At 39.0% G+C, this 15,601-nt stretch overlaps 1 protein-coding gene across 6 annotated transcripts in view; it reads right to left on the reverse strand.

Annotated features, from left to right (window-relative positions):
• Positions 1 to 15,601, reverse strand: part of LOC122553087 (serine/threonine-protein kinase PAK 5-like) — a 205,347-nt gene that overhangs the window by 106,335 nt on the left and 83,411 nt on the right. For 3 of the 6 annotated variants that reach the window (XM_043696601.1, XM_043696597.1, XM_043696602.1), the window contains one exon: positions 6,584 to 6,645. The exons of 1 other annotated variant lie outside the window; for it this stretch is intronic. The gene's annotated coding sequence lies outside the window, so the exon portion shown is untranslated. Of the gene's footprint in view, positions 1 to 6,583; positions 6,646 to 6,757; positions 6,834 to 6,924; positions 7,028 to 15,601 lie in introns of all 6 variants that reach the window. 2 more of the 6 variants (XM_043696598.1, XM_043696599.1) reach the window with 2 other exon arrangements.

Consider the following 15,601-nt stretch of genomic DNA (forward strand, 5'->3'; position numbering starts at 1 on the left):
AGGTGTCCTCGAGTTGGTGTTTGGCTTCAGCGATGTAGAGGTCAGTGCGCCAGACTACCACTGCGCCCCCTTTGTCCGCTGGCTTGATGGTGAGGTCAGGATTGGAGCAGAGGGATTGGAGGGCTGCGCGTTGTGAGGGTGAGAGGTTGGAGTGGGGGAGGGGGGTCGACAGGTTGAGGCGGTTAATGTCCCGGCGGCAGTTGGAAATGAAGAGTTCGAGGGCAGGTTTTAGGCCAGCACGGGGTGTCCAGGTGGATGCAGTGTGTTGGAGGTGGGCGAAGGGGTCCTCGGAAGGTGGGCGGGAGTCCTGATTGTGAAAGTAAGCTCGGAGGCGGAGGCGACGGAAGAATTGTTCGATGTCACGGCGTGTATTGAATTCATTGATGCGTGGACTTGTTCTATACTGGCAAACAACTAAATAAATGATTATACTTTTGAAATGTCAATACTGTGGAAATACTGCATCAGTCCCTGGATATCACTATATCCATGTGGTAAAATACAATCCATATTTAGATTAGATTACCCACAGTGTGGAAACAGGCCTTTCGGCCCATCAAGTCCACACCAACCCTCCGAAGAGCAACCCATCCTGTCCCATTCCTTCTGATTAATACAACTAACACTACAGGCAATTTCTCATAGCCAATTCACCTGACCTGCACATCTTTGGACTGTGGGAGGAAGCCAGAGCACCCAGAGGAAACCCACACAGACATGGGAAGAATGTGCAAACTCCACACAGTCACCTGAGGCTGGAATTGAACCTGGCACCCTGGTGCTGTGAGGCATCAGTGCTAACCACTGAGCCACAATGCCACCCCTAAAAAAAGCTTTATTTTTATATCATATTTTTGAATAGTCTGAGGTTAGACAATTAGGAAAATCATTTCAACCCTTCAATGTTTGGGAATTTAAAATTACTTCAGTTATGGAGATTGAACAGACTGGGTTATTTTCCATCGAGTAGCGGAGGTTGAAAGGGGGCATGATTGAGATGTATAAAATTATGAGTGATGTAGACAGGGCAGGCAGGAAGAAACCTCTCCTTGCTGGAGGGAATTATGACCAACGGGCATAAATTTAAGATAAGGGACAGAAGGTACAGAGGAGATGTGAGAAAAAGCTTTTTTACCCAGAGGGTGGTGGGAATCTGGAACTCATTGCTTGTAAGGGTGGTAGAGGCAGAAACACACTTAAAATTTAAGAAGTATTTAGATGAGAACTTGTGATGCCAAGGCAAACAAGGCTATGTGCCAAGTGCTGGAAAATGGGATTAGAATAGTGAGGTGGTTGTTGTTCATCAGTGTGAACACAATAGGCTGGACAGTCTTTTTCTGTACAATACATCTTTATGATTCTACTCCAGACCTCTCATAGATATACACACCAGGTGGAGAGGCTACATCCTGAAGAAATGTAGTCACATTTTCAAACCCAAATGAATCAATATATTCTCTCCTATATTCTGCAAGTCATGCATAGTGCAGGTAAATGTTCCAGCACAGATAAACTATGTGCACATTTACAAAAAGGTAGCCTAATGCCCTACCAAAATGGCTCCCCTAAGCACAGCCAGCACCTAGCTTTCTGAATTCAGTGAAGTCACAACAATAGTGCCAACTTACAAATGAAAGTCTGCCAGCATGTAGAACTTTTCAATAAGTGTTGGATAAAATGGTACACCAAGGATGCTGACAAGATGAGTCAATCGAATACTTGTTGACTGTAAAGTCAGAGTCTTTTCGGGTTTTTTAAAAATTGTGAACTCAAATGAGAAAATAAATGTTTTAAAACCCAGATATTACAAGATTTTGGCATGGTTTGAAAGCAAGTAACTTGATACTCGTTGATACACTCTTTGCAATGCTGTGGTTTATAGCAATGGTTGCAAATGAACTGGAGCAAAGGGCTATGTCCAAATGGAGCTTTGGTTAGTAACAAACAGTGGATTGGTTCATGGACTAGTGACTAGTTATCAATGACAAAGGTCTTCTGTCTGCAAACAAATGTATGTTTGGTTCTTAGGTAGCTGAACAATGTGTGTCTGTGAGCAAGTTACAGAGAAGCTATTCAGATCACCAGCTCAGGAACTTTCTCTGTTTTCTGCCGGAAGTAAGTCTATTTTAAGCCTGAAGCAAAACCAGTTTAACTTTTGTTCAGCAGTTGCTGCATGCTGTGACTTTTAGTCAAGAGGTCATAGATCTTTTATCCGTGAACCAGCTACCCTGTGTCGTTTGGAAATCAGTGGAAGCATTCAGGAAAAGCAAGATCAAGAAGCAGCATTCTGATCAGCACAAGAACCATCTCAACAGGTCCTGTGAAAAACAACCTCTGAACTGCTTTTGCTTTGTTCCCTTTGTCCATTTCCTCAACATTTTATTTTTTCCGACTACTTACATGTGCAAAGGGCAGTTTTTAAAGGGATTAGAGTTTTAAGTACTAGAGTTGCATGCTCACAGTTCATAACTGTTTACCTGTAGCTAGTGTCTATTTACTGGTATTAACTAGAAGTTTTTGTTAAGTACAGAAACCTGATCTATGTTTTCTGTCAACCGAAATAAGATAGGCAAACTGGGGAATCTGAGTACTGTTTGAAATCTGCAACTTATCTGACAACTCGAGTAGCATGGCTTGATTTCCAGCGCAACACACCAGTGAGTCATGACTTACTCCATGAGTTACAGGTTGGGCACTTGTCTGTTACGGTGCATGTGATCCTTCAAGATTCTGACCTAGATACCTCTGTAACTCAGATGGCGCCATAAGTGGCAACTTGTAAACTTTGCACTGTACTTCTGCGAGTACATGTGACAATATATTTAATTTAAGAAGAAAACTTACCATACTTGAAAACTACCTCTCTCTTTTCAAAATATGAACAGCAGTGTGATTTATGCATAAATCTTTTGCTGCTTAATGTATAAACTATATGGTCAGTGCATATTTATTAGACGAGGAGGTAGTTGACTAATGCAGTAAAATTCTTTCCTGGTGCAGTAGCAAGCTGTGCAGGAATGTAATGATTCTGTTCCAGAAATGGAAACATACATGTACAGCAAATTGTGCGGAAATGGAAGTGTCACGGTGAATCACTATGGTTTCCTACAATAACATTACTGTTCCAAATTATAGCAAATTCTAAATTAGCACATCATATTAAACACCTCCAAGAAACATACACTACTTCAAAAGAAACTCTACAAGAATGGAGTGCAACTGCATGACTCCAGTACTGATGGAGTAATATTTTACAATGTGCCGATCAGATGGTGAATACTATCTTTGTTTACAATTTTGAAGTGCTTCTGCACAAAAAGGGATCACCAAACCACTTAAAACCAGACATGAATCTTGGAAGGTGGAAGCACTTGGTGAATGCGAAATGTTTATGTCTCATTCCAATTCAATTGCCTTCAAGAATTATTAGCAGGGTTCCAGCGAGTACTATGGAGAGTCAGAGGATACAGTTTTGTATAGTGAGAGGTAAATTATCTCCTATAGCAGTGCTCATGTAAAATGAAATTTCTTCTTATAACTGTCACTGCCACATTCCCATTCTTTATTATTTTCATCTCCCTCTTTATCACTTAGTTTGTATGCCATCTTTATCTACCTTCAGATATCACACTTTCTACCTTGCACTCCTATTAAAGTTCCTTCATTCATCCACTCAATTTCTTTGTCAAGCAAACAATAGGTAAGGATATGGAGGCTGGAAATCTGGAAACACTGTTTCAATTTCACCCTCGGTTGACTCTGTATGGAGCTTGCACATTCTGCCTGTGCCTGAGAGTTTCCTTTGGGTACTCCGGTTTCCTCCCAAAGACCAAAGATGTGCAAGTTAGGTAATTTAGCTGTGTTAAATTGCTCATAGCATGCAGGCTAGGTGGGTTAATCATGGGAAATGTAGGGTAACAGGGATAGAATGGGGCAGTGGGTCTGGGTGAGCTGCTCTTTGGAGGGTTGATACGGACTTAATGGGCCAAATTGCCTTCTTCCACACTGTTGGGACTGTACGCAAATTCTGTAGAAAATGAGGCTTTAGGGCACTTGAGGTAAAAAGAAATGGGGCTGCAAGTACAGAGGATTTTAAACTATTCTTTTACAGGAATTGGTTCAGTATTTTTGCTCATCCCTAATTGCCCTGGAGAAGGTCGTAGTGAACCAGCTTCTTGAACTCATGTAGTCCATGTAATGTAGGTACATCCCACAGCACTATTGGGAAATTAGATCTATAATTTTGATTGATAATGCAGTGAAGGAACAGTGATATATTTCTAAGTCAGGATGATGTTTGGCTTGGGGGGAAACTTTGGTGCATCCCTGAGAACGATGTCCTTCCCAAGGAAAACTTACTGAATTTCCAATAGGATTCATGTCATTTTAATGCATTTTCACAACAGCTTTTATTAGTTTTGCTGCTGTTGCATTAAATATTCTATTATTTCATGGGACGTAATTCTTTAAAGAAACAACACGGTCAACACCAAGCAATCCTGAAAACAAATTACTCATACAATTCTCTTAATATGATTAGTGACAGTTTTCTTTTCATTGCTCTTCTGAAAAGAAGATGAGCAATTTGATTTTGTATGGGGGGTTTGGTGTCTTGATAACCTGAGGATTGTATGCAAGCTATGAGAACTGCCTTCACTCTTTCCCCAGCCTCACTTAAAATATGTGATGGTCAAACCCCAGACATTTACAGATTGGTTTTCTGGAATTTTCTGCTGGAACAGCTGAAAGGCAATATGGTTCTTCATCCTTCTTTCAATTAGAAACAATTTAACTTAAAAATATAATTGGCATGATCTAGATTTTACAGGAAGCTTAAAGCAACAACAAACATAGCATCCCTACAGTGCAGAGGCTATTTGGCCAATCAAGTCTGCACCAATCCTCTGAAGAACATCCCATGCAGATCTAGCAACACCATCTCCCACACCCTATCCCTGCAACCCTGGTTTAGCCCACCTAGCCTGCACATCCCTGGACACTATAGGGCAATTTAGCATGGCCATGCCACCTTACCTGCACATCTTTGGGCTGTGGGAGAAAAACGGAGCACCTGGAGGAGACCTAGACATGGGGAGAACTGCAAACTCCACACAGTCACCTGAGGCTGGAATAGAACTCCGGTCCTAGCACTGTTGCAACGGTGCTAATCATTGTGCCACCATGCAGTCCAATATAGAATATAACCTAAAAGCACTCAAAAACAATGACCAAAGCAGGTACAGCTTAAAAAAAGGAGAAATACAATGTTTTGGCTCAGGAGTGCGGTTAAAGACTACTATTACTGACTAGTTTATGTTTGAGTTCACTCATTTTGAAAGGTAACGCACTCCAGTAAAGTGATAGATTTCTGCACCTAAATCTCTGTTGCTGTGAAAAGCAGCAGGGATGAGAAGGTGAACAAAGTAAAAGGGTGGTAAAAAGACATACAGAAAAGACTAAAGTGGCAGAATTTCAAGAAAATGTGAAATAGTGACAGGTGACAACTTGTGGGTGGGTAGCAAGATACTTAGCAACACAAGGAGGTGGTAACAATTCACTAAGCAGAGTGAGGGCAGCAAGAACTGATATATTATCATACATTTTCTATTTCCTAATGCAGGATTTGGTAAGGATCTGAAGAGAAAACTGTCCGGAGCTTGTGCTTGGAACAGCCTCTAAAGGCCAATCTTCACTGAAATCATCACACAGGCATTGAAATACAGGCTGAAAAATAGGGCTTACTATGGTAAATATGGTTAAAAGACCATTGTGTTAACAAATTTGATAAAGTGTTCTTTTATAGTCCTGACATCACGTACATTCTCAAGTTGGCCTTGGGCCATATCGTTGATAATACCCATGAGAAAGCTACAACATTCTGCTGTATTTGCTGGAACATCTTACAGAGCCTTCTGCTGTTGTACATTTCCCAAAGGTAATAATAATTTATTTTCTAGTTTGAGTTTGTCTGTCTCTATGTAGGCACACGTGTGTATTCTTGTGTCACCAAATTCATATTTATATTTCACCTCATTGAAAGTGCACCCCTTTCAAGAAAAATTAAACCCATTGCTTCTTAGAAGAATATATAAGTCATACAAATATGATTAGTGCATACAATTAGAGCTGATCAAACCTGGTTTTGGAAACATTATTCAAATTGACATTAATATTTATATCGCCAGTGTCATTTACATAATCCAAATCCATGGTTAGGTTTCTATGCTAATATAAATAAATGTGATGCATCTATCAGAGTGAAAGCTGAAGAAACCATTGGCTAAAATATTATGCTGTTCATGCTCACTTCCTAGACAAGATAAATGTCCAACATTATGTTATATTACTTTACCTTCAGACTCTAAAGTGCGTTTTTTATTGGAGCTCAGGAAGTTGGACTGAGAGAAATCATTAAAATATTTTTAAAATTCTCAACACTGACAGAGAAACCATTGTTAGTTACATTACAAATCAGTACAAATTACTCAAGGCTAAATACTATTTTAACTGCAAATATTACAGCAAGCATACATTACTAAGATGCCTCATGGTAAAATATTTTTTGCCTATATAAAGTACTTACCTCAATAATGCTGGAAAACAGATATCAAGAACTTATGCAGCTCCCCTAACACTGCAATTCATCTGCAAGAAAAAAAAAATCAGGAATTCCACATGAGACAGCATGAAACAGAAATATTTTCCTGCCATTTATCTTGATGATCTATGCACCATGTTATATCAGTGAACACAGTACCTTCCTCACAATCAAAGCTGCCCTTTGGCAACATTACAGGGCGATGGTCATTTCCAGACAGCAGATTCACGCAATCCTTCAATTAAATGAAAGGTTCAAATGTAGCAGTAGTCAGGCAGTATTAACAAGAAAACCAAATTAGTTAGAAAAAAGCAAATAACAGGCACCTGTTTACGTTTCTTTTACAAAGCAGAACTCACACAATTAGTCCTTATCTGGGAGTCATGGATGCAAATGAATCAGCTACAAACCAGCTGATGTGTTGGCTGCCTGCATCAAACCAATGTGAGAGAAGCAGTTCAAGAGAGGTCATTCAACACACCATACAGTCAGCCATGATTTCTTCATAAATCATTATGTCAATGTTTTTGTTTTAAGTGAATTTATTTAAAATACATGAATATAAACATGACAGCAACCGAGACAAGCCTGTTTAAATTGGAGTAATTAACTTTCCCCTCTCAGGTGATTTCCCCACTGTATTTCCCCAGGCTCTGCAGTATGATGAGATTCTGTGGCTGGGTTTGAGCATTAGGCAGGTGCAGAGCAAATGAATTAGAATTCTGTATGGTTAAATTATTCAGCTACATGGACTGGGATAAAAAACAATACTTGCTTATCGCTGTGTTAAACAGACACAAAGATTAGTTTTGAGTCATACATGCTCTTCTTTAACAGGAAACATTTTTGTTGGGGAGGAGACAGGAAAAAAATAATTTTCGCAGGCATTTTTAACATTTTATGTATTTCTGGAGTCCATTTTAATAAATTTTTGATAATTTTAATTCTGAATATTAAAATTAGTTTTTGGAGAGTCTCTGAATAAAAGATGATACTGTATTTCAATTTGTACAATCTCAATGACAATGAGGTAAGACTCTTCCAATGGATTTCCTCTTAACTACAAAAATATTAAACTTTTTCAAGTTGAAAGTCTACCAGAGATGGAATCTGTCAATACCAGGTATGACAATATGTTGTCCTGTGAGTGAACCACAACTAATTTGTAGCTTTTCTTGTGGATAAGTTTACTATACAAAACAGTGAGTGAATGCATAACTTTTCTCAATATGGGACACTAATCAACAAATTCATAAACATTGAGAAACTTTTGTTTGGAGTTCTGTTCTGTTTGGAAGGTAGCCCAAAGTGAAAATCCTAAAATTGGAGAAGTCAACCTGTTATATTCCCACAAGTTCTGTACATACAGACTAGCAGTATTAGCTTTAAACCGGTTTGCCTAATTGAAGAAATGGTGTAGATTATGGAAACCCAAAATCTGGGTGATAGAACAGAAACAAAGAACCTTCATAAAAAAAGGGTGCATAGAAATTTTCTATTTACTTTGAGGGATTGAGCAATGTTTGAGGAATATTTAATATCTGATTTTCTTGACTTTCCAATTGAAATTACAAAAATCTTAATCATTTTTTTCTCACTTGTTTGTCCAGTCCTGCACAAAGATTCTCAGTACAATACGTGTAGCTAGGTAGTTATTATTCAACTTCATAAAACAAAGAACTTCATATAAATGTAGATGTTCCACTGCACCAAGTTTATGTATTATCAAAATGAACCTGCTGAATGTTTATATTACCTTGCCTAATCTTGGGCCATCACAATGTGTTTCACAGCTAAAAAAACGCCTTTAGAATTGTTTTAATGCAGGGATAAGCCTGAATTAATCTAACAGAATTTTAAGCAGAATGCAGAAACCTGTGATTCCATTCTGTGCTTTGCTGCAGTGGTTAATACAATAAATTTTAATAAGTGGAATAAAATGGCAGTTGCAACACTTACTTTCCAATGTAATTTTCAGAGTTGATCTTATTGGTCTCTAGGTGTAAATACTGGACTAATTTCTTCCTTTTTATGCCATTTTCAGAATGCCTTTGCATCCTGTTAATGCATATTATTTGATTCATTTTGAAATCTAAGGTTGTCTTGAACTCTTGAAACTGGAATGTGTTTAAGCTATAAGTGAGGAAAATTAACTTATGCATAATTCTGTGTAAAAACTTATCTAACTCAAAAAAGCATCTAAATTTTTATTTCAAGTGGACAGTGAAAATGCAAGTTATATTGTGGTTTACTAAGAACATGACTCAGCTAACTGCATCGTACTGGTCCCAGTCTCATCCTCAAGTGGGTCCACTTCAATCTTCAGTTTTTTTTTGTTTTAATTCACTGACTGAATTTCATCAGTAAATTTCCCACAACTCAAAACTGAGCAGCCATAGGTGCTGTGAGCCATTAGCAGCATAAGATCTGTACTCAACTACAAATCATAACGTCATGGCACTGTACATCCTCCACTCTAGTATCATGATCAAGTCAGGAGATCAATCCTGCCTCAGTGGGCAGTGCATGTGAGTATGACAAGAGCAGAACAAAGCAAAGCTTAAAGGCATGAGGGGTCAGCCTGATGAGGCTGTAACGCAAGATTACAGATGCCAAATAGCAAAACGTCATGTGATTGGCAGGGCTAAGAGACTCCACAACCAATAAAACGGATTGAAGTTTTACAGTCCTTCTGCATCTAATCCACTTCCTTATAAGAAAAGCAATGTATAAAAGAAAGGGGATTGACAAAGTGGGGCTTTCTAGATTGAGACATCATTGTTTTAGAAAAAGGGGTTGCACATTTAAGACATGGATGATGAGAAATTGCATCTGTCAAAGGTTCATAAATCTGTGGAATTCACTATCCCAGAGTACAGTGGATGCTGAGACATCGATTAAATTTGAGGAGACAGAACGATTTTTAATTAGTAACAGGTTGAAGGTTATTGAGAGGTGGCAGGAAAGTGAAGTTGAGGCTAAGATGAGATCAGCCATAATCATATCAAATGTCAAGGCAGACTTGAGGAAATGAATTAACTATTCCTTCTCCTAGTTCTTTTGCTCCTATTGTAGTCAGCATCACCAGGAGAAGTGGCTGCTATCGACAGTGTGCTCACAAGCAGCCTGGGATTTCCAACGATCCCTAAGACTAGAGGTGAGGGAGTGCAGGATGGGAGTCACCGGCAAGTGTCGCACAGGGGTGTCAGAGGCAAGATCATGAGGCTATCCTTCTGTAGTTTCCCTCTTCTAAATGGTCACTCAATTGGATAAAGAGCGCCTTATAATCATGGACCCCATACCCCTGGTTCAGAGTGGCCTTTAGAAGATCTTGAAAAACCTGGCATCTCTCACTTAATCCCTGTCCCAAACGTGTACTGTGGTGGGCTCAAGGGATAATGGATGTCAGCAAGTTAATTAATAGGCCTAATAGACATCCAACAGCCAGCAATCCAGTGTTAGCTCCTTTCATCCTCAGATTTAAAATGCAGGCCTTCTGTGGAATGAATTTCAATCATTGCTTATACCTCTAATATTTTAGATGAAATTTCAAATGTGGCTCATAAGGGATTTTTTAAAAATCTAAATGCATACAATCACAAGGAATATATTAGAAGTATCCCAAAAGGTTTTGAAAAACATTTGAGTAATCCAATTCTGTTTCTTCTTAACTTGATAGATTTTCTTTGCCTAACAATCTGATCTTTTGCTCTTTAATTTAAAATTCCAACAAAAAGAACAAATTTAACACTGACTTTGTTTCACATTTTAAGTGCAACAGACAATAAGTATGTGCATATATATATATATAATCTTTAATATGTTAATTCACAATTTTTCAGTGACTCTGCTCACTAGAATTCAGAAAATGCATTGTTTTACTCAGCACAAATGATTTATGCAATATAAATGGTGGACAGCAAAACAAGCAGCAGGAAATCAGTAGACAACCTTGTGATCTTGTGTAACTATAGCATTAACCTTTTATCCAATCACACAGGAGTGTGGCACAGCAGGAAGGCAAAAGGAGAGAAAAACAAACTCTCAAGCAGCTGCCAAGTCAATAAAGCACCTCCACATCAAAGTAAACAAGGAACAGATGAGGGACAAAATCTGCTTCTACTGGAATACGCAATGTTAAATTCCAGCACAAAGATATTCTAATTAATAAGTTTCTTTTATTATCTACATGCTGCACAAATTAGTGTTTCTGGTGTACAATTTCATGAAACAGGAGGGTATACTTTGAAGCAGTCAGCCTTCATGTTACGGTCATTAAACTTTATAGTGCTGAAGTTACAGTTTTCTGAAAAAAGAACTAAGGGTGTGCTGGTGATTTAATTCTGTGATTGTATTTTTTTCTTCTGTGAAGATTATCTGTCAGCAGCCTTGATTATCTTTTTATGCTGCTTCATTATTTCAAAGAGAAGGGGATTTATCCCTGCTGCTCTGACCAATCTCAATCAATATCACAGAAACAGATTATTTGGTCATTGCCACAATGCTATTTGTGACACCTTGCTGTGGGCAAACTGGCTGCCATGTTGCTGACATCAGAACAGTGACTAAACTTCAAATATTCTTCCCTAAACGTAAAACGCATCTGGACATGAACACCGAACAGATAATTCACCAGAGGTATACAGGAAAGCCACACACACAGACCAAGTCCTGAACTACGAAAGCAACCACCCCAACACACACAAAAGAAGTTGCATCAAGACACTGTTCAAAAGGGCCACAACACACTGTAGTAGACCAGAACTGCAAAAAGAGGAAGAAGAACACCTATACAATGTATTCCCCAAAAACGGATACCCCACAATTTCATCAACAGATGCCTAATGGAAAGACAACGGAATGAGGACATGCCACAACCCAAAGGACTAGCCACACTACCATACATCAAAAACATTTCTGAACTGACAGCCGGACTACTGCGACCACTAGGACTCACAACAGCACACAACACCTGATCAGGTCTTGGGGATTTATTCACCTTTATGCATTTTAAGACTCATCCACAGATTCAATCAATAAGCACATCGACCTGGACCCAATATACCAGCCACTGCAGCGGACAGCTGGAACTGACAACCGGAAGCGGCAGATACAAATCACTATAAATGCCAAGGGAAACATCACAGAAGCGCTTCACAGAAGGCTCCCAAGCACTGAGGATGTCACCTAGACAGGGGATGAAACATCTGCAACACAAATTCCCAGCTCGGCGAACAGAACCACAACATCTGGACATCTTACAGTCATGAAAAATAATATATAAATGCAAGTCTTCATTTTCATCTATGCATCTGAATTGTTAAAAATTTGGGTCATAGCAACAGTAGCACTATATCATTGTTGCATGAGTCCTTAGTGCCTTTCATTTAGTGTTATTCATTTACCTGTAAAGGAAAAGTCACCATAGACTTACTGGACCATAGGACTGCTCCCTCATCAGAGAGACACGACAGGTGATTTAACCTGAGAGTCATCATGTCTCAGGGAGGGAAGACATTCAGAGGAACAGTCCTTCATGGTAACCTTAGCTGGTGCAGGAAATGAATCCATGCTGCTATCATCACTGCGTCACAAACCATACATCCAGTCAAGTGAATTATACAGCCTACTGGTATGCCTGTACTGCCAAAGATCTAACTATGAAGCACAAGTTATAACAATAGTACAGCATTGCAATCTGAACTGAATATATGCATTAGTCTAATCTTCTCTAATACAGACTGAGAAATAATGGTCCGACGAGGTCAAACATGAAGCATGATCGGACTCGCCAAGTTCAATTATCTCAACTTCCCAAAATATTAACAAATGATTCCCCTAAGTAATTATCTTACTCGCACAAGTTCGAACAGTTCTACATTAAGAATAAGAAGGTGCAGATGCTTGAAATCTAAAATAAAAACAGGAACTCCTGGAGAAACTCATCAGATCAAGCAGCACCTATAGAGAGAAAAAGTGTTCACATTTTGCATCCAATAAAATACTTCTTCGGAACTTACTTTGTTTTTCTTTCTAACAAGTCTCCTGTATTCTATTCTGAGCCAGACAACAGCAGCCAACTCTTGCTGTATTTCATTTAAAATCTGTCAGAGGGTTTCTGCTGGTTTCCTAAAATTCACAGGCCATGGGTAAGTCTTGTGACAGACAACCCCTGCTGAGTGACCAGAACCAAGAAGCTCTCAACATAATGTGTGTAAGCTCTTTAATATAGAGACAGGTTAATGAATTATTTATTGTTTACAATTTTGGTGAAACCATTTTAATACCTAGCCCATTAGTATTTTAAACATTTGAGACCTCAGATGTTTTGCAAAAAAACCAGTGATTACAATTTGCTATAGTTTATAGTTAATCACTTCCAAATCCTTTTGAAGGGAAAGTGGTAAAAAGGAAGTTCAAATATTACAGAAGCATTTTTCTTTGTTTGAAATTCAGATGCATAATAAAATAGTGAACAAAAATGACATGGGGATAAGTCTGGATAAGATTTTAACTCCAAACCCATTTACACTGAGGAAATGGAAATCGGCTGCTAAAGATAGGAGAGGTTTATAGTAAGTGATGTGGGCAATGACAGCATTGGAATAATTCTTGGATCCCTAAGTGCCCTTGAGCTGAATGGCATGCTAGGCCATTTTAGAAAGCGGTTACGAATCAACAGCATTGCTGTAGGTGTGGCATTGAATGAAGGTACAGGTCATTCTGTTATGATGTGTGTTTCATCAACATGAATTCACTGTAATGCAATTGACTAATTGAGTACGCTGTTTCTACAGTGCAAATACTTAAAATGTGAGTTAACTGTAATGCGATTACAGTGCCAACACTTCAAGCGCTGTTTCTAAAGTATAATTTTTCTATAACACAGGGTTGCACAAGAAGAACTAACTGTAATGTAAATTGTGCACCTAATCTCATGAGACAGTTTATGCTGCTCTGCAACACCAGATTTATCACCAGTGGCCAATCTAAAAATTGAACTCTATAACTACAGACTGTGTATACCCTTTATACAAGAACAGTAAAGGTACTTGCTGAAAAACTCACTTTGTCAGTACAACTAATTATATTACAGCTAACGGCAACTCCATATAATGGTGTGTACAATAGGAAGCATGACTTGGCAAATGTTCCTTGTGGGTATGCGGTGGCAGAAAGAAATAGCTACCTTCAGTAATTGAAATGAAATACTGTGATACCAGAATTGCAGTACTATATATGATCATGTCGCAAATGCCAACTCTTGATATGTCAATCACTATAAAGCCTCCTTAAATGGTCACTACCACAGAGTTCTGACACAGGTACTCTCAGGGTTAATGTAATGGTGAAGTCTGAAGCATTGTGTGAGCCTCTCTCAAATTAAGATTCTATTTTGATATATAGTTAAGATATTTCAGCAATTCACTGTCCTATCCATTGCTAAGACAACTCCAAACATGTGAAGTGAACAAATGTCAAAGATGGAGCAGTACATTACAATATCTGCACTGGTTTGAAAATATGAAATTCCTTTCCTGTAGGATTTGTCCAGTTGACTTTCCAAATAAAATATGGAATTTTGTATTCCTGAAAAAAATGTAGCAGCTTCTACAATGGTAGATATTTCCTTTATTTCTGTCTTATTCAAATTCTCCCAACAGCAGAAACACCTCAAACACAAAGTATGGCATCAGGCAAGGAAATTACCAACTGTTGCAGGCCAAGGTCAACCCATACCGGAAGAGAACGAACTGAAAATGCTAAAAATGTGAAACAAAAACAGAAATTGCTGGAGAAACTCAGCAGACCTGGTAGCATCTGTGGACAGAAACAGAGACACGTTTTGGGTCAGTGACATAATTTAATAAAGGGTCACTTGACCCGAAGCATTACTACGGCCAGATTGGGGAGAGAAAGCAGAGTCAATCAGAAGGCAAATTGTGCTTTGACTTGAACTAAACCAGCAATTTTTTCAAGCTGGGTTACTACTTCATACTCAGCTCGATTTCTTTGGTTTTATCGCCACAATCCTGTATACTGTTTTAATTCATGTTGCACTGAAAACTTCACCAAATTATATCTTTCTCGTGAATAATGTCCAGTGTAATACTATTTAGTTCTTACTAAGACTTTTATCTCATATCATGACTTCGCATTTTTCCATTTTAAATCCCATTAACAAGCAGTATCTTTTGCTTCAACGAAGGGTTATTTAACAAAAATCAACATGGGCCATGTTGTACAAAGATGTTCACAGGAGAGGAAACATGCAAAATGGAGATTCAATGTGTTTGTACATCTCAGTTATCTGTAAGAATAATAGGGTGGTTATGGTACAAAACTTGACCTACTCTTGGGAAATAAGGCAGGGCAGATGACGGAGATGTCAGTGGAGGAGCACTTTTGGGCCAGCTACCATAATTCTATTAGTTTTAAAATAGTGAAGAAGAGAGCGGCGCGAGCTGGACGGAAGTGAAGTTGGAGTGCAGAGCTAGCCGGGAAGGTAAGTGATTGATATTTGAGTGGGTGTGTTCTAGACCCCAGGCCCTACATAGTAAGGCCTCCCTCCCATCCTCCTCCTCTAACCTAACTTTAAAATCCACAGGTAAGCTACTCAGTGTTCTTGTTTTGGAGTCAAAGTGTAGAGTAATGGCAGCGCAGGCAATGGAATGTTCCTCCTGCAGGATGTTTGAGGTAGGGGTGACCACCGATACTCCTGCCGACTTCATCTGCAGGAAATGCAGTCAGATCCTGCTCCTCACAGAACGAGTTAGGGAACTGGAACTGGAGTTGGATGAACTGAGGATTATTCGAGAGGCTGAGAGGGTGATAGATAGAAGCTACAGGGACATAGTTACGCCAGAGAACAGAGGTAGCTGGGTAACTGTTAGAGGTGGGAAGGGGAGGAAGCAGGCAATGCAGGGATCCCCTGTGGTCGTTCCCCTAAACAATAAGTATACCGCTTTGGATACTGTTGGGGGGGACGGCCTAGCAGGGGTA

The sequence above is a fragment of the Chiloscyllium plagiosum genome, chromosome 9 (assembly GCF_004010195.1).
Source record: "Chiloscyllium plagiosum isolate BGI_BamShark_2017 chromosome 9, ASM401019v2, whole genome shotgun sequence".
Classification (NCBI taxonomy): Eukaryota; Metazoa; Chordata; class Chondrichthyes; order Orectolobiformes; family Hemiscylliidae; genus Chiloscyllium; species Chiloscyllium plagiosum.